Source organism: Triticum urartu, chromosome 7, assembly GCF_003073215.2.
Source record: "Triticum urartu cultivar G1812 chromosome 7, Tu2.1, whole genome shotgun sequence".
Taxonomy (NCBI): Eukaryota; Viridiplantae; Streptophyta; class Magnoliopsida; order Poales; family Poaceae; genus Triticum; species Triticum urartu.
The window spans coordinates 265,906,731-265,917,368 of record NC_053028.1 but is presented as its reverse complement, the minus strand read 5'-3'; the positions used below and the strand labels follow the sequence as shown (position 1 = coordinate 265,917,368).

Genomic DNA, 10,638 nt, shown 5'->3' with positions numbered 1-10,638 from the left:
GTAATGTCTAGACTCGACTTCGGCCAGGGAGTGTGGAAGGGGGATTTCTACAGGCAATCGGCTCTGATACCAACTTGTGACGCCCCCGATTAGACCGTACACTAATCATACACGCAAACGTGTACGATCAAGATCAGGGACTCGGGGAAGATATCACAACACAACTCTATAAATAAAATAAGTCATACAAGCATCATATTACAAGCCAGGGGCCTCGAGGGCTCGAATACAAGAGCTCGATCATAGACGAGTCAGCGGAAGCAACAATATCTGAGTACAGACATAAGTTAAACAAGTTTGCCTTAAGAAGGCTAGCACAAACAGGGATACAGATCGAAAGAGGCGCATGCCTCCTGCCTGGGATCCTCCTAAACTACTCGTGGTCGTCGTCAGCGGGCTGCACGTAGTAGTAGGCACCTCCAGCATAGTAGGAGTCGTCGTTGACGGTGGCGTCTGGCTCCTGGGCTCCATCGTCTGGTCGCAGCAATCGAGTATAGAAAGGGGGAAAAGGGGGAGCAAAGCAACCGTGAGTACTCATCCAAAAGACTCGCAAGCAAGGAGCTACACTACATATGTATTCATTGGTATCAAATGGATTAAGGGTATCAATATATGGACTGAACTGCAGAATACCGGAATAAGAGGGGGATAGCTAGTCCTTTCGAAGACTACGCTTCTGGTAACCTCCATCTTGCAGCAGAAAAAGAGAGTAGATAGTAAGTTCACCAAGTAACATCGCATAGCATAATCCTAACCGATAATCCTCCCCTCGTCGCCCTGTGAAAGAGCGACCACCGGTTGTATCTGGCACTTGGAAGGGTGCATTTTATTAAGTATCCGGTTCTAGTTGCCATAAGGTCAAGGTACAACTCCAAGTCGTCCTGTTACCGAAGATCACGGCTATTCGAATAGATTAACTTCCCTGCAGGGGTGCATCACATTTCCCAACACGCTCGATCCCCTTTGTCCGGACACACTTATCTGGGTCATGCCCGGTCTCGGAAGATCAACACGTCGCAGTCCTACGTAGGCACAACAGAGAGGTCAGGACGCCAGTCTATATCATATGGCACAGGGGTCTGGGCCCATCGCCCATTGCACACCTGCACGTTGCGTACGCGGCCGGTGAGCAGACCTAGCCTCCCTTATACAAGAGCAGTCGTTCCAGTCCAACACGGCGCGCGCCGCTTAGTCGCTGGCGTCACGAAGGCTTCAGCTGATACCACGACGTCAAGTGCCCATAACTGTTCCCGCGTAGTTGGTTAGTGCGTATAGGCCAGTAGCCAGACTCAGATCAAATACCCAGATCTCGTTAAGCGTGTTATTTTGAAGTAACCGCGAACGCCGACCAAGGCCAGGCCCACCTCTCACCTAGGTGGTCTCCACCTGCCCTGTCACTCCGCCACAAAGTAACAGTCGGGGGCCGTCGGGGGCACAGGCCCACCACTACCTGGGTGGAACCATCTGCCCCTTCAGCCCCCAACATCGGAATCACTTGCGGGTACTCAACGAGCCGACCCGACTTTAGTCACAACATGTATAGTATGTATGTATAGTATATACCCGTGATCATGACCCGATAGTATAGCATGGTAGACTGACAAGAATGTAGGGCCACTGATGATAATCTAGCATCCTATACTAAGCATTTAGGATTGCAAGTAAGGTATCAACAGTTGTAGCAACAATGACAGGCTATACAACAGAATAAGATTAACGGAAAGCAGTAACATGCTACACTACTCTAATGCAAGCAGTATAGAGGAGAGTAGGCGATATCTGGTGATCAAGGGGGGGGGGCTTGCCTGGTTGCTCTGGCAAGGAGGGGTCATCTTCGATGTAGTCGAACACATGGATATCGGCAGCGGTCTCAGAGTCTACCGGAAAGGAGTACGGAGGGGGAACACAATAAATAACAGAGCAATCAAAAGTAACACAGAGCAAGATACGACAATACATTGTGCTAGGGGTGACCTAACGTAGGGATAGGCGTTACCGGCGAAGGGGGGAAACATCTAGGAAAGTATTCCCGGTGTTTCGCATTTTTGATAGATGAATCGGAGGGGGAAAATTGCGTGTTCGCTATGCTAGACCTGCATGGTGGACGAACAAGCTGCGCATCCGGATTCATCTCGTCGTTCTGAGCAACTTTCATATACAAAGTATTTTCATCCGAGTTACGGATTATTTTATATGATTTTTCAAAGTTTAAATGATTTCTAAATTTCTAGGATTTATTTTAATTCGAAAATAAATTAATATTTAATTACTAAGTGTACGTAGCAGTGGCTTGGAGCCGCTGACATGTGGGCATGGTCAACTACTGACTCAACAGTTGACTGGTCAATGTGTTGACTGGGTCCACCTGTCATAGACTGATATTTTAACCAAAGTGCTAAAAAGGTTGATTTAGCAAGGGGACCCACAAGACATACTCTAATTAGCATATAAAGTTACCCCTAATACCTATTTAGAATAATTAAACAGCCAGCCACATGCCCCTGTTTTAATAATTCCCAGAAGATCTATCTAATCTAATTAAATGGGACCCACTTGTCATTAGCTAAATAGGCTAAATTAGCACTAAACTACTACTAAACTAAACCTAGACTAATTATCTTAAGGCCAGGAAGAAAAGCGCCGAACCGAGGAAAAATAGTTGGACAAAGCCACTTGAAGGCTTTGTGAAGTTAAATGTAGACGCATCATTCAGGGCTCATTCCCTCCAGGGAGCTGTTGGTGCTGTCCTACGGGATCACAAGGGTGGATTCGTTGCGGCGTCCAACGAACAACTGGAGCATGTTGCAGATGCAGGGATGGCAGAAGCCTATGCACTTCGACATGGATTGCTACTGGCGCAACAACTGGGGATTTGTAAGCTTGTGGTTGAGTCGGACTGTCTCGAGGTGATTAATATCATGCAGAATGGAGGCTTCACGGCTTCAGGGGCAGCGGCGATTTATTCGGATTGTTTGGCCCTCGTAATAGGATATACTTCGGTCACACTTGCTCATTGCCCTAGAGAGGCAAATTCTGTATCTCATGATCTAGCTAGATTGGCGAGTCCATCACCCTCACTATGGGTCGAGGAACCGTCGGATTTTATTGTAGAAGGGTTGGTGGACGATGTAACAGTTATATGATTCAATAAAGTGATCGAAGTTTTAAAAAAAAAACTAAACCTAGACTAATTAAACAAGGGCCGACCATTAGCCCAGCCGGACATACGCACGACCATGTACAGAGGGCTTGGCGAGCAGATGGTAGTAGTAGCAAGCGAGCAGCAGCAGGTAGTAGTGAGCAGCGGCATGAGTAACGAGCAGCACGCAGCGGCAGCAGTAGTGAGCAGAGCAGCCTGGCGTTCAGCAGCAGCAGTACACTTGTGAGCAGTGGCGGAGCCAGGATTGGAGCAAGCCCTGGGCCCAAAAAAAAAATTTGCCCCAAGAATTTTTTTTTAATGTCCATAAGGCTCTTAGCTACCATAAAAGAAACCCCATACAAAATATGGCTCAAATGAACGAAAAATTTAGAATTTAAGCTCAATGCTTAATGGTACAAAAAATTAGATAAAACATGTCAAGCACTACAAAGAACATTATGTTATAAAAAAAGTACCAAATCAATGATTTGCTTCATCAGTGCGTCACCTAAACTCATCATCGCTGGAAGAAGAGCCAACACCTTGAAGACATGAAAAGCAAAATTTCATAAGAGAAGGCTAGATATCAAGTGAAAGAATTATCATTGATACAAATCTAAAACTTACCACTTCGACGGGGTAAAAGCCCTTTGCGAGACATATATGATTGAAATCGATATACAATATCATCATCGTTAGTACTTGCAAATATATCTAAAATGATAGGTGTGGACACCCTCGTTGCAGACACCGGTGAAAAAAAATCTCTTCATCTTGTTTTTCTACAATATGAAATGAAATTGACAATCACATCAATTCGAGTTCAACAATACACTAGATATATGACTTGATACACATACACACATTATTGCAATTAAGAGCAGTTTATATACACTGATACATAGACACACAGTAAAATATACAAATGTCACACCGACGTTGTAGAACATGATACAGCAGTCAAGGTACCGGGAAAGCATAAAAAAATTACCAAGGTACAGCAGTCAAGAAGCGGCAGATTGGGCGAACAGCGGACTGCGCACAGGAAGGCTGCCCAGCAGTAGCCGAGACGGCGGCGCCGGAGGCCGGCGTGAGCGCTGGAGTCTGGACTCTATACTTCTGCCAGATTGATCTTGTGTTCGCTGGAACGCTGGAGTCTGGACGTGCGTCGCGTGCGCGTTAGATCGGCGGCGGCCTCGCGATCGCTGGCGTCTCCTGAAGATTCGTAATGTGCGTGGGTCCGTCGGTTTGCTATTTTCCTGCCGCGTCCGTGCGTGAGTTGGAGATCTCCTCGTGCTCTTTTTTTTTGTCGAGGGAAGTCTCCTCATCCTCGTGCGTCTGTTTCACGAGCTGAGAGAGCAAATGCCGCTCTGGGTCTTCGTTTTACTGGGCTGCACCCCGGGCCTGCAGAAAATTATACATATATAATAGGCTAGTAAAAATTCCACGCCCCGGGCCTGGGCCCTGGGTGCCCGGGGCCCAGCTCCGCCCCTGCTTGTGAGGAGGCAACGAGCGACCGTGCAGACGCGCACGGCGACCGGAGAGCAGCAGTGTGGCGGCAACGCGGGTGGCAGCGCGTGCGGCTGTGGCTTTGGGGGCAGCAGGGAGCGGCGGGCAGAGGCGAGCAGCAGGCAGCGGGGCTGCGCGGCGGCGGCGGCAACACACAGGAGCGGGCGCGGGGAGCCGGGCTCCGTCCGCCATGGACAGCGACGCGCGGGGGCATCTATGGCGACGAATCGAGACGAGGAACAAGGGGGAAATGAAGGGGAAACAGGCGGGGCTCACTGGGAGGTCGTGTACGAGCTCGGGGAAGCCGGGGGTGGGGCGGAGCAGGGCGAATCGACAGAGGCGACCATCGACGCAGAAGTTCGATGGCGAGCTCGATCCCGTCGATGCGGAGGCGTCCGACTTAGTTTGATGCACGAAGACGATGTAGTGGTCGTCCGCGAACCTCCCACACACGGTGGAGCGGCGAATGGTGGCCAGTGGCCATGGCTACGTCGACGGCACGGCCATGGACGCACGCGGGTGACCTCGGGATGGAAGACAAGGACGAGGGAAAAGGGGAAGAATGGCCTAGGGTTCGGTCGAGGGTGCTCTGGGGATGCTCTTATCCACGAGGGGACCGGGGCGATGACCGCACGTGGTTGGGGGCGGCCACAGCCATGGGATGGCCGCCACGCCCTCTCCCGTCTCCTGTAGCGAGAGGAGGGAGATAAGGGGAGGTGGGTTGGGCCACCGTCGATTGGGTGGGATGGACCCCGATTTTTGTTTCTTTTCTCTTTTCTTTAGTTTCCTTTTATTCCTATTTTCTTTTCTATTTTCTTTACTCTTTTGCACTTTATTTTAAAAGTAAATGATTTTAGTTACAGATAAGACTTGGTACATAAGTGCTAGGCAGTGTAATGAACTAGCCGAGAAAGTTATAATTATTTTGAACAATTTACACATTTTGTTTAAATTGAAAGGTCCCAATATAATTGATGTTGGTCCAATTTTAATTGGGTTAAAGGCATTTTAATTACTTAGAGAATATTTGCAAACCGTCAAACATTTTAAATTTACATTTTGAAGAAATAATAATTTGACTTTATTTTAACTTTGAATTTGAATCGGGTCTGGATCAAAGTGAGGTTTAGCAAATTAACTGCGATGACATGGCAACATAAGGAGGGATTACTGTAGCTTAATTACCCGGGCGTCACAATATGAATATAATCATGCTAACAACTCTGTTTCGGAGGGAAAAGCCAAGGGCTATGAATATGAGCATTATTCTTCTAATTATTATGTTCATAAGTCCTCGAAGAATTTCTCTGCTTATTCATATGCGTATCCTAACTCCTCTTATGTGAAACAAAATGGACTGGCTTCTATGCCACCTTTCTCGTATAGAGCTCGCAGAGTGATGAACTCTTTGCCACCCCTTCAGATGTGGGTGGTGAAGAAAAGAACTAATCACTTCTGCAGGGTCAGTTCGTCCGTTCATTTCTCCCGATGTTCAGATAAACATTAACTTTATGTGCATGTCATTTGCATTCAAGACAAAAGCACCGTTTAAACTACCCGAGGTTATTAATGTTATTAACATTATTAAAAATAAAAAGGTATAAACTACTTTTTCATGAATAAAAATTGCATGAAAATGTAGGTGATGTTTTCTGAACATCCTAATATCTTGTTTGCATTTTTCGGAATTCATATCAACTTGTTATGAATGTTCAAACGACGTTTACCATTATTTTGAAACTTTATAACAAGTTGATATGAACTCAGAAAAATGAAAATAAGATATCAGGATGTTCAGAAAACATCACCTACATTTGCATGTAATTTTTATTCATAAAAAAGTATTTTTATACATTTTTATTTTTAATAATGTTAATAACACTAATAACCTCAGGTAGTTTAACCTGTGCTTTTGCCATGAATGCAAATGATGTGCACATAAATGGAATGTTTATTTGAACATTTTGATTTCTTATTTGCATGTTTCCGAGTTCATATGAATTTGTTATGAATTTTCAAAGTATTGGTCAAACAGTCAAAGGGCATATGGGCGACCTCGGAGGCAAATCTAAGGGCAAAGATGAGCAGAGTCGAAAATTAAGGGCAATGCCTGTGGGTAGGTTCCAACTAGGGGCAAAAATGCATTTGTCCCTAAAAGAAACTATGTTAAAACTGCTTTATGTGATCTTGGAGCCGGTGTTAGTGTTATGCCTGTCTCTTTATATCGTAGACTTGATTTGAATAAGTTGACACCTACTGAAATATCTTTGCAAATGGCTGATAAATCAACTGCTATACCTGTCGGTATTTGTGAGGATGTGCCTGTCGTGGTTGCAAACGTTACTATTTTAACAGACTTTGTTATTCTTGATATTCCCGAGGACAATAGTATGTCGATTATCCTTGGAAGACCCTTCTTGAATACTGTAGGGGCTCTTATTGATTGCAACAAATGCAATGCCACTTTTCATGTTAATGGTAATGAGCATACGATACACTTTCCGAGGAAACAACCTCAAGTCCATAGTATCAATTCTATTGGAAAAATTTCAACAATTATTATAGGAGGTTTTGAATTCCTCTTCCTATCGTCAAGAAGAAATATGATAGTCTTATTGTTGGGGATGTGCATATCCTCGTTGAGGTAACCTAGTTGTAGTGACCAGACCTCAAACAGTCTGATCTCCGTGCATCAGTCTCATCTCTGGATCGGTAATGTTGACACGCACAGTACTTGAGGATTTATAACAGAGTAGCAATCACACACTTATTACATCGGATGTCTCAAAAGAGAACTTATTACAATAAATATGGCTTATGGCCATCTAATACGATAACAGCGGAAAGCTTGGAATATAAAGTGAGTCCATCAACTCCAACGGCATCATTGAGTGAAAGACCACGATCTAAGGCTCCTTACTCGTCGTCTGAAAAGTCTGCAACATGATACGTTGCAGCCCGAAATGGGCCAACACATGGAATATGCTGGCAATGTAACACAAGAGAGTATTGAACAGAATAATGCTATCACTACATGCATATATGGCTGGTGGAGGCTGTATGGTTAATGTTTTGCGAAAAGCCAATTTTTCCCTACTGCAAAGGAATATATTTTATTTAACTACAAAGTTGGTTGGAAAACATTGAGAAGGTAAACCCCCTCTCAATCCCAATTAAAAGTAATTAATAACCCAATCAAATTTATATTAAGAGTGATGAGATCCACATGATAATCCAAGAACTAGATACTTAAGATGTCCATAACCGGGGACACGGCTAATCATGATTAGTTTGTACACTCTACAGAGGTTTGTGCACTTTTCCCCACAAGACTCGATCTCCTCCATCTGATTTATCGCACTACATGATGTTTGAGAAACGGATGACCGAGACACAGTCTTTCCGAAGAGGTCCCCTTAACCGATAGATAGACCTGTACACCTACAATCCCCTACATCTGCTAGTCCATCATGGAAAGGTTTCCCACAACTTACTCAACTATGCCAGAGCCCATAATGGCATGTGGCTGCACACGGAAGTTTCCAGCATGAATAATCTTATGATCCCTTTGAGCCTGGGTGGCAGTCCATAGGAGAATCACACGGTACCCCGGGATTTCCAAAAATACAGGCCATCACTGGGTTCCCCAGGTGCCTCAATCCACCCAGATATGTATTAAAGTTGCCACCTTAAGTTAACCATTAATTAACAAATCACATCTGTCATGGATACTCCCAAACCACATCTATGAGCATAGCAAAGCAATATAAGCATAACGTAGAAGTAACTCCCAAGGGTTTGATAGTAAACATATAAATAGGTTCTACCTCATCTACTTCCCAAAACCCACAATTTATTCAGATCCTAACCATGCAAGTGTTTGAGGATTAATCTAATGCAATAAAGCCAGGTAGTAAAGAGGTATGATCAAAGTGTTACTTGCCTTGCTGATGATCCGTGAAACCTAGAGACTCATAGTGGCACGCTTCGCACTCCGGGTACTCTGTCGCAATCAAACAAGCATAGAATAAGCAATCAAGCAAGGTGCACGGATAAAACTCAAATAAGAAGATCTAACCAGAAAGTTCAACTTAAGAACTCCGGTTTGCAAAAAGAATCAAATCGAACGAAGCAACAAAACTTAAACTACGAAAGAAACAAGCTTCGATTACTATCTGGACTAAAGTCAAATTTTACAGTAGCAAAAACTTGTTTAAGTTGATTAAACAGAAAGAGGGCTTCAACGAAACTCTAGGCGCTTGAATCGCCTGATTCCGATAAACGAGCGAAAAGATAAACTAAAACAAAAATCTGATAAAAAATCGCGATCGAAAATTATCGCGAAAAATCCGAGAAAAAGAAAAACTGATGAACAGGCTAACGAACGAACGTTCGCTTTCTGCGGCTAAACGGTGAAAACCGTTCGTTAAAACGAACGAATGAACGGGCGTTCGCTAAATAACTAAACCAGAAAAAATGAAAATAAAACCGATCTGACAATAAAAAATAGAATCTAGGGTTTTCAAAAAAAAAAGATCGGTTTTCTCGCGAAAACCGAGGCGGCAGCGGCGGACGGTGAGGCGGCGCTAGGGTTCGGCGGCGGGGCGCAGGCTGTGGTGGGCTGGCGGGTGGGCTGAGGGGCAGGGGGCCCCAGCTTATAAAGCCCCTCGGGCGGTGGCAGAGTCCGGGTCGCCCACGGCCCGGTAGGTCGGTTCGATTTTTTTTAAAGATTCTGACGTGCAGAAAAAGAAAGAAAAGAAATACTAAACGGACTCCAGAAATCCCGAAATAAAATTTCCCCGTCAATATGACGGACAAGGTGAACATTTATTTGGGCCTAAAATGCAATTTGAGAAACGCGTATTTTTTTCCTAATTCGAATAAAATAGCGATAAAAATCTGAATAAAATTCTTATTTGATTTTAATATTAAATCTCCAATATTTCTTTATTTTGAGGAAGTCATTTTATCCTCTCCCTTTTATTTTTATAAAAGAAATATTCGAAGAGAAAATAATTAAAATCAAACGATCCTCTTTTCATAATTCGAGAAAAACTCAAATATGAAAATAACGAAATCCCCAACTCTCTCCGTGGGTCCTTGAGTTGCGTAGAATTTCTAGGATCAAGACAAAATGCAATAAAAATATGATATGCAATGATGACCTAATGTATAACATTCCAAATTGAAAATTTGGGATGTTACAAACCTACCCCCCTTAAGATGAATCTCGCCCTCGAGATTCGGGTTGGCTAGAAAATAGGTGAGGGTGATCTTTCCGTAAGTCTTCCTCATGTTCCCAGATGGCTTCATCTTCAGTATGGTGGCTCCACTAAAGTTTACAGAACTTGATAACTTTGCTGCGTGTAACTCGGCTGGCAAACTCGAGAATCTTGACTGGCTTCCCCTCGTAGGTCAAGTCGCCATCCAACTGTATCACTTCCAGTGGCACTGTATCTCTCAGAGGGATATCAGCCATCTCTGCATCGCACTTCTTCATCTGAGAAACGTGGAACACATCGTGTTGGGGATATGAGTACTGGAGATAAACCGGCTCAGAATGGCCGGGTTAGCTCCATGAAGATAGAAGCCCATGAAGACATGAAGATGGTGGCGCTTTACGAAGGCCCAAGGCCCAAAGGTGGGTTAAAGCCTGTAGATGTAAACTGACTCTGTCATGTAACTTGTATTGTAAGTTAGAGGAATAGAGACCGAGACGGACACATTTATGATCCGGCCTTGGGACTCTGTAAACCGGCGGGCGTCAACCTATGTATATAAAGGGATGACCCGGCCGCGGTTTGAGGACAACACACAACAACTCGAGAGCCAGGCAAAGCGGATTCGCTCCCTGGTCATCGAAACCCTAGCAATACCAATCACAACTAGATGTAGGCTTTTACCTTCATCGAAGGGGCCGAACTAGTATAAAATCCCTCGTGTCCCTTGTTTGGTTTAACCCCTTTTGAGCTAACCAATTGTGATGGCTC

General features: G+C 44.5%; 1 long non-coding RNA gene across 3 annotated transcripts; it reads right to left on the bottom strand.

Moving 5' to 3' along the window:
* Positions 1-405: 405 nt before the first annotated feature.
* On the bottom strand, positions 406-5,357 carry LOC125518717. Of its 3 annotated transcripts, none has more exons than XR_007288073.1 (4): positions 4,131-5,353; positions 3,767-3,921; positions 3,616-3,681; positions 406-474 (listed from the first exon to the last, which is right to left on the bottom strand). It is a non-coding gene; the product is annotated as an uncharacterized LOC125518717 (long non-coding RNA). The 3 variants fall into 3 exon arrangements; XR_007288074.1 differs by lacking the exon at positions 406-474 and adding an exon at positions 1,806-1,877; XR_007288072.1 differs by lacking the exon at positions 406-474 and adding an exon at positions 1,884-2,605 and having other exon boundaries at positions 3,183-3,681; positions 4,131-5,357.
* Between the last annotated feature and the right edge of the window lie 5,281 nt (positions 5,358-10,638).